The 6319-nt window shown below is 33.0% G+C and overlaps 1 long non-coding RNA gene across 1 annotated transcript; it reads left to right on the top strand.

Moving 5' to 3' along the window:
• Positions 1 to 2351: 2351 nt before the first annotated feature.
• On the top strand, positions 2352 to 6030 carry LOC108681533. The gene is made up of 2 exons (XR_001931511.2): positions 2352 to 2400; positions 5242 to 6030. It is a non-coding gene; the product is annotated as an uncharacterized LOC108681533 (long non-coding RNA).
• Positions 6031 to 6319: the final 289 nt, after the last annotated feature.

Genomic DNA, 6319 nt, shown 5'->3' with positions numbered 1-6319 from the left:
CGTACATAAAAAATAAACACTTAAGCAAGGATCATGAAGGGATTCCCCCTCCCCCCGTTGGCTTTTGCAGCTGTAGAACCGCAAAAAATTTAAATTTTCGATTGCTGTGCCGCAATTTATAAAAGGTCAAATCACTCGATTGAATCTGCAGTCGCCCAGTCGAATGGGAAATACAACTTCAAAATTTTATGCAGTAACCTAATATATTAAACTAATGTAGTAACTTAATGTATTATTAGCCTTATGTATTAACCTAATGAGTGACATAATAAAAATGCAGTAACCTGAAATAACTTCGAACATTATGCAGTAACCTGGTATATTAGCCTTATGTAGAAACCTAATGAGTGACATAATAAAATGCAGTAACCTGATAAACTTAAAAATATTATGCAGTAACCTAATGAATTGACCTAATGCAGTACCATAAAGAGTAACTAATTGTGTAATCATGATGAACAAGAGACAACAAAGTTCTTTATTATGAAGATTAAGCATATGATCAAGCCCCATCAAGGTTACCAATTAAATATTTACAAAAACATTGCAAAGAAATAATTAATATTACATTGAATTTAAGAATCGTTTTTTACTTGGTTTTTAAAGACTTTCTTCTGATGTAATTTTAATTTATTATTATCGCAAGCAAATTTCAATTTTTCAATTACGATAAAGTTGTGCTCACGGAGCATAAGATCCTTAAAACCACAACTAAAATAGATGTAATAGTTTAATCGAGATAAGATAAGAGTTTATCATTTCGACGGGACAATTCTTTAGATCTAACTATCAAGTTGATAAAATCGAATACAAACTTAAGATTTAGTATAGTATATTTTTGATGTTACCAGTATATTGTTACGCACGCTCACCTTCTCAACTGTGCCACCAGGTATTTAAATATATACTAATAAATTATGAGTATTTCCAGTGGTATTAATTGTATATTCTGTTCATTTCATATAAGCTGGCCATCTATAAGAAATAATTTATGATAATAAAGCCCAATCTCGGACACAGAATAAAAGGTTTGTTTTTGATGTACTACTATTGATGCTAATTTTAAAGTTAAATTCTTTTTAATTCTAGATAATCTGATTCTTTAATCCAAGCATCGAAGTCAGTAAATTTTTTTTAAACTTACGTTAATATTGACAGATTAATTTGCTGTTCAGATTTATCAATTTTTTTAATCGTGGCACTTTTCGAGGATTCCATTCGCGATGGAAATGTAAGTAATATTCGGATTTTAGTGTTAACGGATATTAGTGTTAACGGATATTAGTGTTAACGGATATTAGTGTTAACGGATTTTAGTGTTAACGGATATTAGTGTTAACGGATTTTAGTGGTAACGGATATTAGTGTAAATTGTTTATTTTGCTTATTTACTAATATAATATATGCATTTTTTGGATCCTCATAAAAGTGTATTGGCGCAGTGTTTAATCTGGAAATTTGGATCCATCTGCATGCCCTTAATCCTACTTGTAATTTTTATTTTATACATTGTGCTTTATTAACATTATGTTCAATATTTTTCTCTGCTTCAATTTTCTGTAAACAAATTCGAACCGACAATTTTTTATCATAGTTTAAAAATTACATGCTCAGATAACAGTAAAGATCACTTAGCAAAATCTTTCACAAGCATATATACTTCTGTCATGAATCCCGTTTCTTGTAATGACGTGGACTTCACATCGTCAGCATCGACATCTATAGGTATCACTGTTGCAAGGTTAAGTATTAATGAACTGCAACATTTGTGGCAGAATAATCTGGCAAACTTGGCATTGCCAACATAAAAATGTTGTTACTGTTCTCAAGTTATGCATTAACTAACTTCAACATTTGCAGCAGAACTATATAGCAAATTTTGCGTCATCAAAAATGTTATCAGTGTTGTTAGGTTATGTATTGATGAACGCCAACATATACAAAACAATTGTCGACATCAAAAATTTTGTTGCTGTTCTCATGTCATGCATTAATAAACTTCAACATTTACAGCAGAACTATAAAGCAAATTTTTCATCACTTCCAACAAAAATGTTATCAGTGTTGTTAGGTTATGTATTGATGAACGCTAACATATACAACGCAATTGTCGACATCAAAAATTTTGTTACTGTTGTCAGAAAACGTTCCATCAAGGGCACTTGCTTCACCTTGCTCCTTGTCCTCGAAAGGCGAACTGACATTCAAAACAAAAATTATAACATGGAATTGTATTGTAAAAGAATTGTAAAAATTCAGGGACGTTACAAAAATTTTAACGTCCCTGAACAAAAGAAAAATTGTAACGTGGATCGTTTAAATAGAGCCCCTCGGACGCCAACGCGGTCAGTGCTGCATTGCACATATCAAACGCTGGAAGCAAACATGTCTGCGATCAAGGTAAGGAATATTATTCGTGATCATGATGTTTTGCAATTCAATTTTCATACTCATTTTTTTCGACCATTTTTTGTTATATAAACTTACATTCGAAAAATTGGAAGAAAATCATCCAAAGTTGACCAAAGCAGACCTACATATTCGCATTGCTTAGGGTAGACCATTAATTTTAAATTCACATTCCTGTTGCGGTATACAATAATTTTCTTCTTATTTTATTTAGTTAGTAATTTAATGATTATGGAATTCCATTCAAGTAACCTTGAAATTTGCGCGATTCACAGAACTTAGTTGATAGTTCGACGCCCTATTTCTTCAGTTATTATTATTCTTTAAACAACTAAGTATTATATCTTCCATATATAATAATATTATAATAATTTGAATCAAAAAAAGCTTGCGAAGCTCAATAAATTTCGGGTGGCAACATAATAAAATTCTCATTTAACATAATCAGAAAATTTACATAAACTACTACACCTACTTCGCATCGTAGCTGGAAAAAGGCATTCAATGAACCTAGCGATAAACTTGTCTATTTAAATGCCGGTTCAAAATTTTTGATGTGTCTCACCGGCATTGTAAAAACTCTTAGACGTCTGGTCTCTGCAGATACTTATTTATTTTGAATTTGCAGTACTCTGTATTTATTCTAAAAAAATCTTTAGGAATGCCTTTTTCAGTTCCACGAACATTTTATGAAGCTTTTTGAAGCAGATTGAATTTCAAGATTACTATGAGATACTACGCGAGATGTAAGTGCATGTACTTTGATTGGGATCCGAACAATTCTGCATTATCATTTGGTATTAAATTGTATTAATGTAAGTGTCCCAACACAAACTTCATTGCAACATGGATAATTACTAAGCAATAAGTTTAATATTTTATGCTTTTTTAGTGCATTTTCTCATTTATGGAAAAAATGCACTATTGTGCTCGCCATGTCCGTCCGTCTGTCCGTCCGTCCGTGACCTCGAGTTTTCGTCGACGAGAAAATGCGCTCTCTGTCACTCACTGCAGTGAGTACTGAGTTATATTTCTTCAACTGTGGTAGGCAAATTAGGAACAAGTTGAAAACTTCTAAAACTGTTATACTCCAATTGAGTTCGATGTCAACTGTCTTATCCAATATTATTATATATAGCCGACACTGGTATCCACTATTATTCTAGCCGGCACATTTTTCCACTATTATTCTAGCCGGCACTTTTTTTCCACTATTCTTCTAGCCGACACTTTTTTCCCGCACTCACGAAGGCCGATATGAGTGTCGTCAAAAAAAGGCAAAAATTGGGCTCAAAAAGTATTAGCCGCCATGGACCCTAAAAACCGGACCGCCAAAAAACCGGACCGAGCCTCTGTTTTAACCGTGACAACAGAGGCTCGATGTCAACCGATTATTGCTGTAGAAAAAACATTGCCAGTATTTTTGTAACGTGTTTCAAGAAGTTGAAGAGTGAAAATAAGTTGAAATTTTTTCCTAATTTACACATATGACCATGTACGAACTGACTTAAATAAATAAAAGGGGCGATCAATTTAGATCTCACCCATTAAGTAGGGAATCGAGTAAGAAAAATCCTGGAGGTATAGTATTATTATTGCATCGGGAAGAGGATCGTTGATCATGCGCAACAGATTCATTTATTTTTAGCGGATAATCGAAGTACTTACAGAGTAGAAAACGATCGACAAAATAATGAAATTTTACAAGTCTCTTCAGTTAAATAGTTTTACTTGGAACTCCATTAATTTTTGTGGTTAAATCAGCGGTAATGTTGAGCGAAGATGGAGTTTTTCAGATTCCTGTAAACGCTAAATTGATCAGGAACCCAAAATATTTATGATTATCCTTTTAGCGACCAATTTTCTTCGTGTCCAAAATACTATATTAAATACAATTTGAATTGCAAAATTTAATCAGAGAAAAATATTTGAAAGGCGACATATTTCTCGGTGTGGGCATGCAGCCTGGAATTAAACGCGATATTTGACCAATTGGGCAAAAGAGCTTCAAAGAAAAACAAAAAAAAATCCATTGTGAGAAGCGATATGATGACACCAGAGGATTTTTCTCCGTATGTAATCATCTCCATAGACAGGAAAATTGTACCTGATATACATTGCCGTGAAGAATTATGCAAGAATATTTGACATGTATATGCAAATTAATCATTATTCAAATTATGGGGCAAAAAATGAAACGTGAAATTATCAAAAAATGAGGCTCGATAATTTTTCATGTATGTGATATGATTTTCATGTATTTAACACAATTTATTTTTCTATTCGTGTTCTTCATTTTGTTCAATAACATTAAGGATCTAATTACGCCTTTATTTTATAGAAATCATTTAATGCCATGGGTGAATTCACTAATGTATAAAAGTGCCTTACTTTTTTTACACTTGTGCAATAAGTTGAGTTAAAACTTGTAATTTCTATCCTGCTTAGCAAAAAAAAAATAAATTTCTCGTTGATTTTCAAGAATTACCATAACCCCGTGCCTCTCAATTCCGTTAACTTGAAAATATCACCTGCAATTCTAGGGTAGTTCAAAGCAATTTTAGGTAAAAACAGCAAAATAATTTTTTTAACTTACATCGTTGGTTGAACTTTCGGAAATGTATATTTTTTGGCAGAGATACAGAGCACAGTACCTCTCTTTCTGTGTTTTTCTGAAGTTCAGCATGATAATTCTGTGTTTTTCTGAAGGTCAGCATGATAATACAACATAAAACATAAACAAATAAATCAATTGTCGGTAAATGCAAAAAAAAATCATCTTAAATTCGCATGTTTCCAGCATGTGTAATATCACCCTCGTATGTTTTTCAGGTTCAGTTCCTGCTTCTGTTGGTGGTGGCAGCCTTGTTGATGCTGTTGAATTCAACAGAAGCAGCACCTCGAGCAAGCCCGATCTTCTTCGGCAGGTCCAGCAATCAAGGACGAGACTCTCGTGAGAACATCTTCGAGACCATCGGCGATTTTCTGTTCCGGGGGTAATCGACGAGCGGGATTGTGCAAGTCATCCTGTGTAGCGACCGGCCGGCCTGTCAAGGAGAAGTGATATTTCTGATATTGCTGTTGGTGCTGAAATTTTGGATTGGACCAAGAGATAAATTACCTCAAATTCTTTCGAAGGTGATCATCGTGATTAGTTTTTTACAAAATTACTTATTGCACAAAGGTGTATCGGTGCAATTACAATGTATGACGGGAATTATATTACAAATTTCCCAAAGAAAATTCGTTGGTCAATTTTTTTCTATGTTTTTGCATTATGTGGCACGTGACTCTTCTGTTAGTGGCGCAGCAACTGCCAATGAAAAATGATGTATATCCGATTGTTCACTCCTTTTCTCATTAGATGAGACCATTAATTTCTATCAGACATAATTATCTTTATACGATTAAAATTCACCTAAACGACGTGAGGAAAGGTAATGGAAAAGGGGAAACAGAGTAACAAGAGCCAAACTATTAAAAAATTAAAAATAAAAGTATCGCTGTGATTGTAAGTTCTCAGAATTTTTTTCGTATATCGTGATTTATAATTACCTGTTCTTCACGTTGTTAAAACAAACATAAACAATTGGAATTGATATAAAATGATAACCAAACAAATTCTCTGATTTTTATTTTCACCTTATCCGAATATTTGCTTGAGATACCGTCGAGGCATGATTTCTGATGTTAAGCTCATTTTTCAAGTGGGCTTACAAAACTTAAGTTTTACAAATGTTGTAAATTGTGGTTAGTTAACTTTTGAATTTGGTTCCTTTGCTCAACGTCAAAATTTATGAAAAGAAAATAAAATACATGTTCTTGCAATTCATTTTAAAGATTTTGACCCTAATTTTCGGCTTCTGTGCTGTCTCAGTTCATAATAGCAAATCATAATATTGGCTCGCAA

Source organism: Hyalella azteca, unplaced genomic scaffold, assembly GCF_000764305.2.
Source record: "Hyalella azteca isolate HAZT.00-mixed unplaced genomic scaffold, Hazt_2.0.2 contig8840, whole genome shotgun sequence".
NCBI classification, from domain to species: domain Eukaryota; kingdom Metazoa; phylum Arthropoda; class Malacostraca; order Amphipoda; family Hyalellidae; genus Hyalella; species Hyalella azteca.
Note: the sequence above shows the minus strand (reverse complement) of the source record. Positions and strands in the feature narration are given on the sequence as shown.